Source organism: Quercus lobata, unplaced genomic scaffold (assembly GCF_001633185.2).
Source record: "Quercus lobata isolate SW786 unplaced genomic scaffold, ValleyOak3.0 Primary Assembly Scq3eQI_110, whole genome shotgun sequence".
Taxonomy (NCBI): Eukaryota; Viridiplantae; Streptophyta; class Magnoliopsida; order Fagales; family Fagaceae; genus Quercus; species Quercus lobata.
Genome location: NW_022154927.1, coordinates 16,324 through 33,296, shown reverse-complemented (window position 1 = coordinate 33,296; position 16,973 = coordinate 16,324). Strand labels below are relative to the sequence as shown.

Below are 16,973 nucleotides of genomic sequence, written 5' to 3'. Positions count from 1 at the left end.
AAAAAATTGCCAAACAGACTATTCTTGGAAAAAAATTAGACGCGTGGCACATATTCAAAGTTATTTAGTAAGTTAAACTGTTTTTGAAAGTCGAGTTTGGCAAACTCGACTTTGGGCTGGAAAACAGACACTATAGTGGCGTTTTTTTAGTGGCTATAGCAGCGTTTATAGAAAACGCCACTATAGGGAACCTATAGTGGCGTTTCTAACAAACGCCACTAAAAAAAACGTCACTATTGTGTCTTTATTCCAGCCCAAAGTCGAGTTTGCCAAACTCGACTTTCAAAAACAGTCTAACTAACTAAATAAGTTTGAACGCGTGCTGTCCAGCTAAAATTTTTCAGAATTTTCACTTTTTGGCAAATTTTGCCGTGAAGTGCTCACCCCATGGTTTATTAACTACAATCAATCAATCTTTAGTTAAAGCCAAATTTTAAGGAGATACAAAGAAATGATACTGAAAATTGAAATACTCTTCTTATTTTAGTAAAATTACATTTTTTTTTTTTTTAACTCTATAATTTAGGAAGGGTAATAAATCATGGTTCTCATTGAGTTTTAAAAAGTAAAAAATTAAACCTATTGTTTTAGGATTACTCAGAAATTAAACCATCAACTTATATTAAATCTCAAACACAATGTCATACCATTTAAATGGGTTGGGATTTAATTTATTACTTTTTTATTTTTAAGGGTTTAATTTGAAAATAAATTTTGTATAAATAGAGTTTTTCTATTCTATATGAATATTGGAAATAATTCTTATTACGACCATGCAAAAGTGGCACACGCACAGAACAGTTGAGGGAGGAAATTGTTTACTAGTTATAATTAATAAATTTAATCTTAGAATTTTTATTTATATTTTGGTTAAGTACAATAAAAATGATTATAACGTCTTTAATTTTGACGAGGTGAACCAATTCCATGTTGATTTGCATTACATGTGATGATACCCATTTATATATCTAGCCCATTTGTTTTAGGTGACTTTCTTTTTGTGTGTCATTTAATAAATTTTTTTTTTTTAAATACTATTTGAAAAAATCAACCATTAGAGCATTCCCATTAAAGGTGCTAAAAATGCTAAATACTATTTTTTTTAGCATTTTTAGCACCTCAAATGATAAAAGTACACTTCCATCAAACATGCTAAATGTTAAAAAATTTAGCACCAAGCTACAGCGAGCTGTTATCAATAACAGCTCACCGTAGTTGGACTGTAAAAAAAAAAAATATATATATATATATATATATATTTATTCACCAACGGATCTATTTCTTTTCTATCTCTCTTTCCTATCTCACTTCTCTCTTCCCTCTTCTCTCTTACCTCTCTTGTGGTTCATGGTCTGTTGTGGTCTGGTGTTGTCACTTCTTCCAAAACCTGATATCTGCTTGTCCCTGATCTCTGCACGCTGTTGATCAATAACAGCTCTTCATCTGCAACATCACTAGCTCGTCGATGGATGGACCAGTGGTGGATGGGTATGGTTTATGGTTTAGGATGGGTATGGTTTTGTGGTGAACCGGTGGTGGTGGATGGGTATGGTTTGGATGGGTATGATTTGTAATTTTAGATGGGTATAGTTTTGTGGTGGACCGTTAGTGGTGGGTATTTGTTTGATGGGTTTTTATGGTGGACTGGTGGTGGTGAATATTTGTTTGATGGGTTTTTGCGGAGGACTGGTTGTGGTTGATGGTGGGTGGGTATGAGTTTTATGGTTTGGGTTTGTGATTTGATTTTGGGTTTGTTTTTGTTTGTGATTTTGGTGGTTGGGGGTTAAGGTTATGGGCGGTGGTGGCTATGGCAGTGGGTGTGGGCAGTGGTGGTTGGTAGCAGTCGGTGGCAGGTGGGTTTTGCAGTGAGTTTGAGAGAAGTCAGATACACAGAGAAAGAGAGAGAAAGAGATAGATTGAGAATAAAAAAGAATTAAAAAATAATAAAGAAATAATATTTTAATGAAATGGTAAAAAAATATAAAACTTTTGATGTTGGGTGTATTGAAAAGTGGTATGTTAAAATAGATAAAGTCGGATTTTGAGATGTTAAATCCTAAATTATTTGCATTCTTTGATGAGAATGCTCTTAGATTACATGTTCTATATATTATTATAACATGTCAAATTTTGTATGAATTAGATATTATTCACTATTTAAATTTAAACAATTTACCATGCTCAAAGTTACACTTAGGTATATATAAAGACGACCTAAGCTTGAATCTTTCTCTCCCAATTAAGATGTATAAAATAAAATGAAAAAGAAAAAAGAAGAGAAAAGGTATTACAAGTAAATCAATGTTTTGTATATGGGTGTGAATCGAACCCACCAATCAAATGAAACCCAACCCAACATTTCAAGTTGATTTTTGTGGGTTGGTGGGTGGGGTTGTGTTGGAATTTTATTTTAAGTCCCAGTTTGGGTTGGGTTTGGACCTTGGGTTGATAGTTTTTTCGACCATCTTACCTCTCACCATATATATGTTTACTTTACTTCCCTTATTGTCATTTTTTTTTTCATTTATTTGGTATTTTGAAAATTATTTTGGATGAATTTGAAACAAATAATATAATTTAAGAATAATGTTTTAATTGTAATAATTTATTGAAAAAGTAATTAAATATTTGATAAAAGTCCAACTATGTACAAGTAATAAACATCTAAACACAATCCACCAACCCAACTCAATCTAACCCAACCTGACCAATATAGGTGCGGTTGGATTGGTTTCAACACATGTAATGAGTTGGGTTGGGTTGAAAATTTCTCATCCCAATATCCTTGGGTTTGATTACAAAACCCTGCAACCCAACATAACCATTGACATTTTGGGTTAAATTACTTTTTTTCCTTAAAAAAAAGAAAGAAATTAGATTGCTTGAAATTATTTCTTTTTATTCACGGTTGGCTAGCATCCCCCCCCCCCCCCCCCCAAAAAAAAGAAAAAGAAAATGATAATAAATATAAATAAGAACTTCATGAATGAAAAAAATTTTAAATTATTAGATTGCTTAGGAATTCTCTATTGGACCGCTTGATCTGATCATAGTTTCACTTTTCAGGTATAGTATAAAAGGATTAACCCAAACAGAGAGAGAGAGACCTGAAAGAAACCCCAGTGTTTGCAAGCATGGTGCAACTTCTCCAGCTCCCTGTCCATGAGATCCTTGGAAGTTAAGCTTTGCATGTCGATGACTGGAACTTTGGGTAACGAAGAGGTGTCAGATACAAAAGGAGGGTCTTGATCCAGCCGTACATATCTTGGTGGCACTGTAGTCAGTGCCTCCTTCGCTAGCTCTTGAACACAAGGTACCGGAAGAGAACTCCCCAGATTTGTTACTTTTATTTCTTCCATAGCTGCCAAATACACCCAAGGCCACAAAGCTTTGTTTTCTCTCTCCAGTTATTTTGGCTTTTCACTGCTATACAAAAGAGTTGAGAGTAAAGTACTAGATAACAGTGATAAAAATAAAGAAGAAGCTGGTACACTTCAACACTTTGAGGTACTTATATAGTTATATGGGTTGTTTTTTTCCTTTTTTTAGGAACCACCCAAAGAAGAAGCTTGTTTGTTTATTTTTTGGACAGAGTGCTACAAACTCAGTTCAGTTGTAGCCTAAGATTTTAATTTCCACTTAAAAAATTAATATTGTAAAATATTTTGAAAATCTAACCATAGGAACTTGAATTGCATATTATTTATGTTCTTAATATACATGTGAAATTTCATGCATCGAATTTTGTTTATTATTCAATTTATAAACTTATTTTTAATATATAATTTCATACAATAAAAACTTAAAATTTAAATATTTGATTGATAATATAATTATTAATTTTTCATCTTCAGAAATTTTGGAAACATAGGAGATATAGGAAGAAAATGTAATTAGATTCAACATTAAATTTGTCAATATTCACATCTAGTAAGAAGATATTGGGTGGAATTGTAACCTTATAAATTACAACCAAGTTTATTGCAAAACTTTTTCCTTATTCACATGTTTTGAATTTTAAATATTTAAAGTCAAAGTCATACGGAATTAATGTTTTACTCTTACACGTAGTCTATACTATAATTTTTTAATTTTTTTTTTTTTTTTTTTTTTTTTTTTTTTTTTTAATTTGAGAAACACACACACATATATGGGGGAAGGGGGAGACACTAGTGTATAATTTTATGTATAAATGAGGTGAGTTTCTCCTCTCTAGGGTTAGAGGGTGCTCCTTCTTCCCCTAGGTCGTAGAATTTGCAGTCCCTTCTTTGTAGGAGTATTTTCGTCCCTTTGGTAACAGTGTTACCTTAGGTTTTGTGGGTTTTTTCTTCGTGGGGATTGGGAAACACTCTTAGAAATGGACGACCTCACTAAAGCATGGAGTTGTCTAACTCTTACAGATCAGGAAGGGGATAACCTTCGCCTGAATGAAGAAGAGGTAGCACCAGAATTCACTCTTGCAGCAAAGTTTTTGACCAAACGGGCGTTAAACATTGAAGCTATTGCAAAGACTTTCAACCCGATATGGAGATCGAGGAATGGTTTCAAGGTTAAAAAAGAGGATGACCACTTCGTGTTATTCACTTTCGACAACCATGAGGAGATGGAAAAAATCTTAGCGTCAGAGCCGTGGAGTTTTGACAAACACCTAGTGGTGTTACAGCGGTATGAAAAGGATGTAGATTTATGTGATATGAATTTTAACATGGTAAATTTTTGGGTTCAGGTACATGAAATACCAGTCCGTTTCAGAACTCAAAAGATAGCAGAAAAAATATGTGAGACTATAGGCACGGTTAACAGCCCAGCAGATAACACAGAGGTAGAAGGAGATGGTTTCATTCGGGTTCGAGTCAAGGTTGATGTATCCAAACCATTGTGTCATGGACGCGTCATATCACTTGAAAATGGCAAGGAATTATGGGTGTCTTTCAAATACGAACGCCTCCCCAACCTTTGTTACTGGTGTGGTTGCCTCACACACATGGATAAAGATTGCGATCTATGGATTGACAGCGAAGGAACTTTACAATTGGAAACTCAACAATATGGTCCATGGATACGTGCACAACCCTTCACGCGAACTCGAAAGAATGTAGTTGTGGTCCCAGGATTTTACTCCAAAAAAAGCAACTCGACCAAGGCAGTGCCTTCAAACTAGAGCAGGAAACTGCCAATGGTGGTGGTCCGTAAGGGGGGTCCATCGCCTGAGATCATACGGTCAAAAAAGGAAAGGGATGAGCAATCAGTTACCACATATTCTGCTCCAGATATTCAGGGGGAAGATCCGTTATTTCCAAATCAAATTCCCACAGTCCAGCTATATCCAAATATAGCAGACCCGATATTTATGGCAGAGAAAAAATCTGATGAGATATTTGAAGAGCAAATTTAGGAGATAAACCGTGAATTGGGTAAGTTTGAGGTCAACAAGGAGCATTCTCGAGACAAACAGGGGGAAAACAATAAGGAAAATAATCTGGAGTTTTTGAAAATTAATGGGGAAGGCTCTTCCACAAAAGTGTACTCACGTGCACTTAATTCCCATCCCCTAAAGTGCCGTCCAGCATCAGCATTAGCTGATATTTCAAACAGTCCAGAAATTAATATAAGAAGATGGAAAAGAATCAACCGGGCAGAAACTGAATCAGATATTGTGATGGAGGATGCAGTAGGGGAAAAAAGAAGTGGCAGAGAGGAGGATCAACCAGAGTTACTAAAGAAATTGAAATTAGTTTCTCGGGTGGATGAAGTTGTAACAAACATATTGGCGGAGGCTGGTTCCCAGCCCCGCCAGAACCAATGAGTCTCTTATGTTGGAACTGTCGGGGGCTTGGGAACCAACGAACAGAAAATCAGCTTGTGGATATGGTGCGGGCAAAAGATCCCTCCGTTGTGTTTATAGCCGAAACATGGACGGATGAAGCAAGGCTATTTTTAGTTCAAGATAAAATAAAGTTCAAACATAAATTTGTGGTGCCAAGAAGAAATAAGGTGGGTGGAATGGTAATTTTCTGGAAAGAGGATTTTGACTTAAGCTTTGAAACTTTCTCAAAAAATCATATAGATACAATTGTGAATAAGAACAAGGATGATGAATGGAGATTTCGAGGATTTTATGGAGAACCTGATACACAGAATAGACATGAGGCATGGGCTCGGTTGAAGAGTTTGAAAGCAAGGGGATCTGCACCTTGGATTTGTGCGAGAGACTTTAATGAGATAACAAAACAATCAGAGAAAAGGGGAGGTAGAATTCGACCACATGGGCAAATGCAAGCTTTTAGAGAGGTACTTGATGAATGTGGCTTTTTTGATTTGGGATTTGTGGGGTCAGAATTTACATGGCATAAGCACTTTGCGGATTACACAGTGTGGGAGCGTCTTGATAGAGCTGTGGCAACTTCAGACTGGCTGGCTTTATTTCCGGATACCAAAATCTATCACTTGGAGGCAGATGCATCTGATCATAGACCTATTTTGATTGTACCGGATGGGATGAATTGTTCACAACAGAGACCGTTTAGATTCGAGCAGATGTGGCTGACTGAACAAGGCTGCTCGAACACAGTACAAGCTGTGTGGCAGCGGGACAATGGGGAAAATGAGGTTTTAAAGGTGATACGTAAGGTGGATGAGTGTGGGAAGGAGCTGACCAAATGGAGTAGAAATTGTTTCAAAAATGTGAGGAAAGAATTGGAAAAAACAAGGAAGTTATTGGCAAAAGCAGAGCTGGTTGCGATGAATGGGGGCAGCAACAAAAGGATGAAATACTTAGAAAAACAAATCCTTACACTCCTTGACCGTGAGGCAAAAATGTGGGCTCAAAGATCCAAAGTGCAATGGCTTCGTGATGGTGACAAGAACACTCGCTTTTTCCATAGTAAAGCAATGCAAAGAAGAAGAAGAAATTACATCAAAGGGTTATATGATGAAAATGGTCAATGGTGCACTCACCCAAGCCATGTGACTGATACTGTAGTCCAATTTTATCAAAAACTTTTTACCTCCTGTGCACCGGTGGACTTTGAGGAGATTTTGGAGCAGATACCTACAAAAGTTACAGAAGACATGAATGTGGAGTTGCTAAAGGAGTTTACTGCAGATGAGGTTGAAAATGCTTTAAAGCAGTTGGCACCCTTAAAATCCCCTGGCCCTGACGGTATGCCACCACTTTTTTACCAAGGATATTGGTCTTTGGTAGGTCCCGAGGTAACAGAAGCAATCTTGTTGTATTTAAATTCAGGTACTCTGCCTAATGCACTTTGTCACTCCTTTATTACTTTAATTCCTAAAGTAAAAAATCCTGAATATGTCTCACAATATCGACCTATCTGTCTTAGTAATGTTCTGTTTAGAGTTTTTTCAAAGGTGTTGGCAAACAGGTTGAAACAAATTATGCCACAGCTTGTCTCTGATCATCAAAGTGCTTTCATGGCGGATCGGTTAATTTCAGACAACATCATGGTGGCGTTTGAGACTCTACACTACATGAGAAATCACTCATCAGGTAACACAGGGTATATGGCTTTGAAGTTGGACATGAGTAAGGCATACGATAGGGTGGAGTGGCCATACATTGAGAAACTGATGCGGAAAATGGGTTTTGCAGAGGCATGGGTTAAATTGATGATGAAGTGTATTTCGACAGCCACATACTCAGTTTTAATAAATGGGGAACCCCAAGGGCACATTACCCCAACTAGAGGCCTTAAACAAGGCGACCCTCTCTCCCCTTATTTATTTCTTTTATGCACAGAGGATTTTCATGGGTTGTTGAAAAAAGCTGAAACTTTGGGTGACATAAGGGGGGTTTCGATTTGCCGGAATGGTCCTAGACTAACCCACCTTCTTTTTGCAGAGGATAGTCTTATCTTCTGCAGGGCAAAAGAAAGCGAGTGTTAGAAGTTATGAAGGTGCATCAGGGCAGCAAATAAATAGAGACAAAACCACTCTATTTTTCAGTAAATCAACCTCTCAAGATATGCAAGACAAAATCAAAACCGCTCTTGGAGTGCCTGTGGTGCAGCAATATGAAAAGTACTTGGGCCTACCATCTTTCATTGGTCGAAGAAAAAAAGAGAGCTTTGACAATATCAAGCAAAGGGTGTGGAAAAAATTGCAAGGGTGGGAAGGGAAATTACTGTCTCAGGCGGGAAGGGAGATTCTAATCAAGGCAGTGGCACAAGCTTTGCCTACTTACGCGATGTCGTGTTTCAAGCTACCAATCAGATTGTGCCATGATATTGAGTCTTTGGTTAAAAAAATTTTTTGGGGTCAAAGAGGAGAGAGCAGAAAGGTCCATTGGACAAAGTGGGAGGAGCTTTGCAAACCAAAGACACAAGGGGGGACGGGTTTCAAAGATCTTTCAAGATTCAATGATGCATTACTCGCAAAGCAAACTTGGAGACTCTTGCATGATAAAACCTCACTGTTTTATAGAGTTTTCAAAGCCAAGTATTTTCCCAACTGCACAATCATGGAAGCCACAAATCCGAACTCAGCCTCATATGCATGGAAAAGCATAACTAAGGGCAGGGAAGTAATACAGAGGGGTGCGGTTTGGAGGATTGGAGATGGATGTTCAGTTTCAATTTGGGGTTCACGTTGGTTGCCTGCAAAGCACTCCCCAAAAATTATCTCACCATGTACAGGAGCTTTGGCTGATGCTAAAGTTAGTGCTCTTTTGGATGTTGAAAATAGAGCTTGGAAAGAAGATGTGCTAGAGGAAAATCTACTGAGTTTTGAAGCGGAGATGATCAAAAAAATCCCCTTGAGCCACACGGACCAGACAGACACCCTCACCTGGCCTTTCACCCCTACTGGGGAGTACACGGTCAAGTCAGGGTACACTTTTTTCCAACAAGAGTACCAGTCATCTCAACCTGGTCAATCTGATCCGGAGTCTCTAAAACCTCTCTGGAAGTCTAAATGGAGTTTACAGGTTCCGAGTAAGGTGAAAAATTTTATTTGGCGGGCATAAAAAAATTCTTTACCTACAAAGACGAACCTGATGCAGAGGAAAGTCATTGATGATAACCTCTGTGAGCAATGCAAAGACCAAAGAGAGGACGTGGTCCATGCACTATATCACTGTCCAAAGCTGCGTGAACTGTGGGCAGATGTGCAACTCTAGAATCATAGTTGCCTGAAGCAGGCGACATCTTTTATTGATCTAATTGGTTGTGTTTTTGCAGATAACAGGGACCTAACACTCTTCTCCATGGTGGCGTGGGCAATCTGGAACCGGAGAAATAACCTTCACCTCGGAAAACCAGCAGCTCCACTCAACGAGCTGATACCTCAAGCCCAAGATAGGATGCGTGAATTCAAGCTCTACAACTTCTCAACCATCATCCCAGTAGGCCGACCACCAACCAATTGGCAAGCACCGAGCAGCAACATTTACAAAGTAAATTTCGATGGCGCTCAGTTTGCAGTAGAAAATAGCGCCGGCTTGGGAGTGGTTATCCGCAACTCAGAGGGCCAAGTCATGCTCTCTCTTTCGGAAAAAACCACACTTCCCTTTACAGCTATCGAAGTTGAAGCAATGGCAGCAAGGAGGGCTTTGAAGCTAGCACTAGAGACCGGTTTTTAGCAGATAACCTTGGACGGGGACTCGCAGATACTTATCTCAGCACTAGTAAACAACACTCACTCTCTGTCATGTTTTGGACACATACTGAAGGACATTCAGTTTCTTGCCTCATGTTTCTCAACAATAAACTACTCTCATGTGCTTAGGCATTGTAATACTGTAGCTCACTCTTTAGCAAGAAGAGCAATTTATTTATCTCAAATGCAAGTCTGGATGGAGGATGTACCACCAGATATTCTTCCTGTACTTCAGGCCGATTTAACTGGCCTTCCTACTAAATAAGAGTTTTTGGTCTTCTTTCTCAAAAAAAATATGGGGGAAGGGGGGATGAGATAAGGGAATACATTCACACGCCAACACCAAAACTGCATGCAACAGTTAGTGTTGCGGAGCAAGTGATAAACCCCTTCTCAATATCACACCTTACCGATGTGGGATTACTCGACAACACTGAGTATCTTTTTTTATTTGAGAAACACACACTAGTCTATACTATAAATTGATTATGTACATTGAATCCACTGATTTCAGTGGAATTTGATAAGATTTGTAGCCTAACTCTATTCTAAACGCCGAGAATAGTCCATAGGATAACGAAAAAAAAATGATATTCAACGATCCCATAGGATAATAAAAAAGTAGTACTGAATAGTCCATGAATGTTTGAGTCTTTTTCTGATAAACTGGATGTTTTAGTCCACAACCAGCTGCAGGGTATGCTAAAAGTATTCAAATGAGACATATAGCCATCGGAAATTATCAAATAAAGATGCATCAAGCATTCTCTGTGTGCTAGATTTATTCTTACTTTTCCTTATGTTATTACTTTATCCTTATTTTCCAATAGAGAATTCCAAATTGGATATTTCCATTGATTATCTAGGAAATACTAGGATAGGTTTGACTGGATAGGTTTGATTTCCTGAAAACAGTTTATAGCGTCAAAATGTTAGGATCCTACCTATTTTGAATAAATTAATTTCATATTTTAGATTAAATATTATAAATCTAAAATATATCGGGTACAACATTAATTTTAATTGTGAAATAAATTCTCTCAATTTCAAGAAAAGTTAAGAGGATTCAATAGCAAAAATATGATTAAAAAAATTAAACTCAATCAACCAATTTTACCTAAAACAAACAATTTAGCTCTTAAAAAAATTTTAAACATACTAATTTTGTCCTTAACCAACACTACTCATCAAAGATGCTTCATAAAAATAATAATAAATAAATAAATAAAAAGACTATAGCAGCTAAACAGCATAGCTAAAGGCCAAAATAGCCGCATACAACCAACAGCAAAGTCACCCTCTCTAATTTCAAGTCCTGGCTCTGCCCAAACACAAAGGGAGGAGTTCTACCAAATGTACTGCACCTAACATGTGACTTGATACAGACAACTAGCAGACTTCAATTTATTTGGCAAATCGTAGTGAGTCCCATTTGGCAATTTATGGGAGTAAAAAGTAAAAACCATGTGGAATAATGTAACTCGGTGCTTCTTAAAGACAACAAACTCCTGTGGCGTACGTATGCGTATCAGTTTTAATTTTGGTATTTTTTGTGCTTACGTGCACTCAGTTCTAGACTATAATCCGAACAACATATTTGATGTCATATTTGAATATTCTCCGCATATAGCCAAATGGCCCAAACCATATTCAGCACATGTTGATTCTTACGGTTTCTTTTTCTTTTTTTTTGGTAGATAAAGTATTCAAAACACAAGCAACTGGCTTATAGTCTTATTAGATAAGACTATAAGCCAGTTTTTGAAAAATTAGAATGGTAGAAAAAAAAAATTAGTTTCAGATGAAAACTCTAAAAAATCCTATACATTATTGTAACCAAAGAACAAAAAATTTAGAACATCCTTGTAAATATTACTCACAAAACAATCTCAAATTTTACCAAATCTACCACTATTTCTAAAATATGTAGGGATCTACCACTTTTTGGGTACTTGAGTTTGGAGAACTCGAGTTTTCCATGGTACTTGAGTTCCATAGAAAAATTTTGAAAATTTTTTATGGTACTCAAGTTCCATGAACTCGAGTTCCATCAAAAATTTTCCAACAAATTTGAATGCTATTTTTTCAAAGAACTCAAGTTCATGGAACTTGAGTATCCAAAAAATGGTAAATCCTTACATATTTCCGAAACAGTGGTAAATTAATATATATTTCGGTAAACAGTGATATTTGGCCATTTTGGCCGTAGATAAAGTATTCAAAACACAAGAAACTGGCTTATAGTCTTATTAGATAAGACTATAAGCCAGTTTTTGAAAAATTAGGATGGTAGAAAAAAAAAATTAGTTTCAGATGAAAACTCTAAAAAATCCTATACATTATTGTAACCAAAGAACAAAAAATTTAGAACATCCTTGTAAATATTACTCACAAAACAATCTCAAATCAAAACACATAAAAAATCTCAAATGCCTAAAATTTACTCATACCTTCTCTTTCTGTCTCTTTTGCTCTCCACCTCTCTCTCTCAGCTCCTGCTCTCTGCCTCTCTCTCTCAGCTCCTGCTTTCTGCCTCTCTCATTCTTTCTCTACACTGGTTCTACTTTTAAATCTTTTGTTGGTGGCTTATGCTTCCTTCGATCTGATCAGTGATCCGTCTCAACTCTGTGCTCTTTAGGTATAGACTATATGACTTTTCCTCTGCTCTGCACTCTAAAAATCCAGAATCCAAATGGTGCCGTGGTTTACTGGTTTTGTAGAGGGAGGCTTATAGTCTTATCTAATAAGACGTGGTTGTGGGTGGACTAGAGTCTTATGACTCTTATGTCTTTCTCAGAAAAAACAAAAATCTTCGGCTGGGGCCGTGGGCCTTAGAGTTTTGTCTATCACATATTCCTTTTTAGGTAATAGGATCGGTTTTGGCTGGGGTTTCCCTTTTCGGCTGGGTTGTAGGTGGAGTTGTACATCTGTCTGGGCTTTCAAATCTTTTATTTTTATTTTTTTTAATCATGCGTTTTTATATTTTTTGGCTGGTTGAGAAATTGAGATTGATAGATTCTTGTTATTGTTTAGTGAAGCTAGAGCTACAATAGTACTTTTCTATATACATCAGGTTCTATTGCTTTATATTTTGAAGTTATTTTTTATTTCAGTCATTATAAATATATTATAGATAGTGTTTATTTTATTTTTAAATATTGTTTTATTAGAAATTTTTACTAGAAAATATGTATCTGGGTATAAAAAATTTTAAAAAAGAAGAGAAGAAACATTAATTGAGTTTCAAAAGGGATCAATGAATAAATTTGTAATTAGTAATAAACAAAATACAACACCAAATTTAGATGAAAATATCACAAATGAACAAGAAATTCACCAAAAAGATTTAGAAGATAATGAAAAGGAGATGCTAGAAGAACTTGAATACAAAATTTTAATTAGTCAATTTGCATCTCAAAAGGTAAGAAAAATAGATTTTAAATAAAATATATTATAATTTAAAAATATTAAATAAATATTAATTTAATTAATACATAAATATAAAAAAAAGACCCAATTTTAATTCTTGCCTAAGGCCCAAAAATGTGTAGGAAATACTAGGATAATTTAGCCTTTGGACTTTGCAGTAACTTTAACTGGATACGTTTGATTTTCTGAAAAAAGTTTATAGGGACAAAATGTTAGGATCCTACCTATTTTGAATAAATTTATTTTATAATTTAGATTAAATATTATAAATCTAAAAATATATCTAGTAACATATTAATTTTAATTGTGAAATGAATTCTCTTAATTTTAAGTAAAATTAAAAGGATTCAGTTATTTGGACCAAGCATTGAGAATAAGAACAAAGATAATTAGGTAAATTAATTATAACAATTCTAATACTTCTCTTGAAGAACGTAATTGTTTCTGCCTTTATGTTAGTTACATTTATTACCTTTTAAGGAAATAATATTTTTTCATTATTTCTAATTTTATTGTTAAAGATAGGATAATTTGAACAATGAACATTTCCAATGGAAACACTAGTTAGAAGGTGGCAATTAAATCTTGACAATAAACTATAAACCATGTGTTAAATCTTACAATTCACTCGACGACAATTAGCTAAACTAGCCACCGTAGGGTATGTGGACTCGATCAAATGTTAGGTGTTGCTGGACACTTGCTATTTATGTTGTACCAAGAAAGAAAGAAAAAATGAGTCTAAAGTGCATAATGAAAAAGTGGAGTTTTCAAAAAGTGCATAATGAAAAAGTGCATTTTCAAAAAGCTGAGTGTTAGGTAAAAGTTGAAAAGTGCTTTTTGAAAAAGCTGAGTGTTTGGCTACCACTTATAAAAGTGGCAGTTTGAGGGATAAATTACCAAAAAGGACAATGTATATATAAGAGCATCTCCAACAGATTAGACAAATTTTTGTACTGTTTGGACAATCAACAGTGACATTTATCTTTTGCCTACCCACTTTTTTAATCTTTATTTTTTAATCAAATTTATTCTTTTTTAATATTTCTTTTTTCTTTTTCTATTCATTCTCAACAATTATATTTTTCAACAAAAAGTGTTACATCCACAATATTTTTTGCAATACTTTCACAAGAATCATAACAAAATCTTATATGGAAAGTTGTTACTAGTTCTAATTTGAACCCACCACTGAAATTATATTTTTACTAACCAATATTAGCTAATTATTTAAAATTTATTGTGAAAATATTGTGGTAGTATTTTTAAATTGTGATTTCTAATTCTTTGCCTTTTTTTCATCCATATGTTTCCTTTTTCTTTTTTTCTTTTTTTTTTTCTCTTGCATTTTGTCCACCACACACATATACCATTAGTACATCCTCTCCTTTTTCTTTTTCTTTACTTCCACTTTATTCCAGAAGCTCCTCACTCTTTTTTTTTTTCTTCCTGATCCAGAGCTCTCCGACTCTCTCCATTTCTTCTCTCTCTCTTTTTTTTTTTTTTTCTACTTGATTCCATAAATTCTCTAGCTCTCTCTGTGATATTTGATTCCATAATCTTGCTTGCCTTTTGGTGTCATTGTCTTCAAAGTTCAAACACACACAGACACGCATGGAGAGAGGTGAAATCGTCTTTGCTCCACCACACCGCCACCACTGCTCCTCCTCCTCACTGCGGAGTGCATGCAACTAGGGGTCATATCGGCTTCTCTTTTTTTTTTTCTTGATCATTTATTGTTGTTCTAATTTTTTTTTCCTGTTCTTGATTTGCTGTTGTTGTTGTTTTGATTTTAGATTTGTTGTTTAAATTATATCAGTTTTATGAAAGCAAGAATTTTTTTGCTTTTATTGTCGTGGTTTGATTAATTTTAAGATTATGTTTTTGAGTTTGTATTTTGATTATGCTTGAGATGAGAGGCGTGAGAGTGAGCTTCATGCAAAGGGAGAGCAGAGAGATGAGATGAGAGGCATGAGAGTGAGCTTCAGGCGTGAGAATTGATGAATTTTTATCAGGGTATTTTTGTAATTGACCATCCAGCCCAACGGTATTGTTCAAATGCGGACCTCCTCAGCTCCATAAGGTTTGCGAGTTCTGAAAGCGTTTTTTGCCTTGGCCCAAAACGCATAAAATCCTTTAGCTTTTATAAATATGTGTGTTTCAGCTCGTAAAAGCTGAAACAAACGCACACAAAGAAAGAAAACTAGAGTATATGAAAGGAAAGGTGTACAAAAGCGTGAGGAATGAAACCTTATCCAGGCCCAGTTTAGTTAGAGACTTATTAAGCTGAAAAAGGTCAGTTGGCACACCTTTTTTTTTTTTTTTTTTTTTTTTGTAAAAATAATAGCTTTATTTCAAACTTAGTGAGCCTACTGATTTACAATTTTACATTGTGCGTGTGTAATTAAATCAATAGCAATTTCTACTTCACACACTCACTTAAATATATAGTATATGTACTCACCACTTTTACACAAAAATTGACTTCAAATCATGATTTTAGTTCACAAAACTTGAGTACTAAAGTGAGTGTGTGCAATAAAATTTTTCCTTATTATTATTATTATTTTTGGTGTGAATTGAGGATTTTATTGAAAAGGAAAACAAAGATTCAAAGACAAGATAATGCTAGGATAGTGATACAAATGACCAAAACACTACAACAGAACTTAGAACATGACTAGGGATAGAGCTATAGCTAGGCTTGGGGCCCCTAGCCACTCCAAAATTTTAAAAAACTCTTTTATTTTATGTATAGTTATTAAAAAATTTAAATATTTAGTTACAAAAAAATAGAAGTTGGCCTCCCAAATATTGAAGTTAGTCCAATGATGCTCTTAAAAAAATAATAGAATTTGTCAATTGGTCTAATAGTTATATATAGAGACAAAGTAGTTTTTGCTTTCTTAAATTCCCTTTTTTTTTTTTATAATATCAAACTAGACAACTTTTTTAATCTCATAAGGTTTAAAAGATGATAAGTTCCCTCAAAAAAATTTTAGTAAGAATATACATATGTCATAGTTGATCGTTTTGTAAATAATATATTTATAAATTATGACCTAGCTACTCTAGTATCAAAATGATGATGTCAAAAATCGTCAGTGAGCTACACAGTCCTCACGTGCTCTAGACAGAACTTGCGAAATAAAGACAAGAAGACCTTGCAGAGAGTACTGGTGTGGTATCAGGCAAATATCTTCTGAAGGTTAAGTTAGAGAGAATTTCTACAACTCTAGAGTGCCAAAGCTAGAAGAATTACACGTACTTTGATTTGTGAGGGCTTTGGGGTTTTATAGTAGTATGGAGCTGACATTTGCTTCTTAGCGGAGAAGGTATTTCCTTGTAGAGAAGATTCTCATTAATGATTGTATTTTATGGGATTCTTTCCTTGTAGAGATTCCTCTGATTAGGGTACAAGACATTTCCATGTATAGGCATTCATGGAGGTCAAGCTAAGCCAAGTTGGACCCGTCGACTTCTTCACACCCGTCGACCTCTTCTCCCTCGTCAGCCACTTGCCTCATCTGAAAGTTCCCCGTCAGCTTATGGAGCCGCCCGTAGGGTACCATGGTGGGGTCGTCGGCCTTATGATGTTTGCTGCTTTTTAGTCCTCCCATCTACTCACAGGAAGTCAGACAGGTACGGAGGAACCATTGGGTTCCTTGTGTCACTTTAAATCCCTTGCAAGAACATCCTTATCAGTTGCCCCCTACTTCGGGTTTCCCTCAGCCTTGGCTAACGGGCCGCGAAGTATATGAGCATTTATGACCATTAATAGATTTTATTGGAGCCCATGCCATTAAATGGCATAGATATCTCTTGGTGAACACGTGAGGTGACATGTGGCGCTTGTTGGTTGGTCTCGTTTCCAATCATGAGTGTTGCTTCATATACCATGCCTCCTTTCTCTATAAATAGTTCTCTCC

General features: G+C 35.6%; 1 long non-coding RNA gene across 1 annotated transcript; it reads right to left on the bottom strand.

The window, feature by feature from the left end:
• Window positions 1-2,970: 2,970 nt before the first annotated feature.
• On the bottom strand, window positions 2,971-12,363 carry LOC115973609. Its single transcript, XR_004087789.1, has 2 exons — window positions 12,066-12,363; window positions 2,971-3,423 (listed from the first exon to the last, which is right to left on the bottom strand). It is a non-coding gene; the product is annotated as an uncharacterized LOC115973609 (long non-coding RNA).
• Window positions 12,364-16,973: the final 4,610 nt, after the last annotated feature.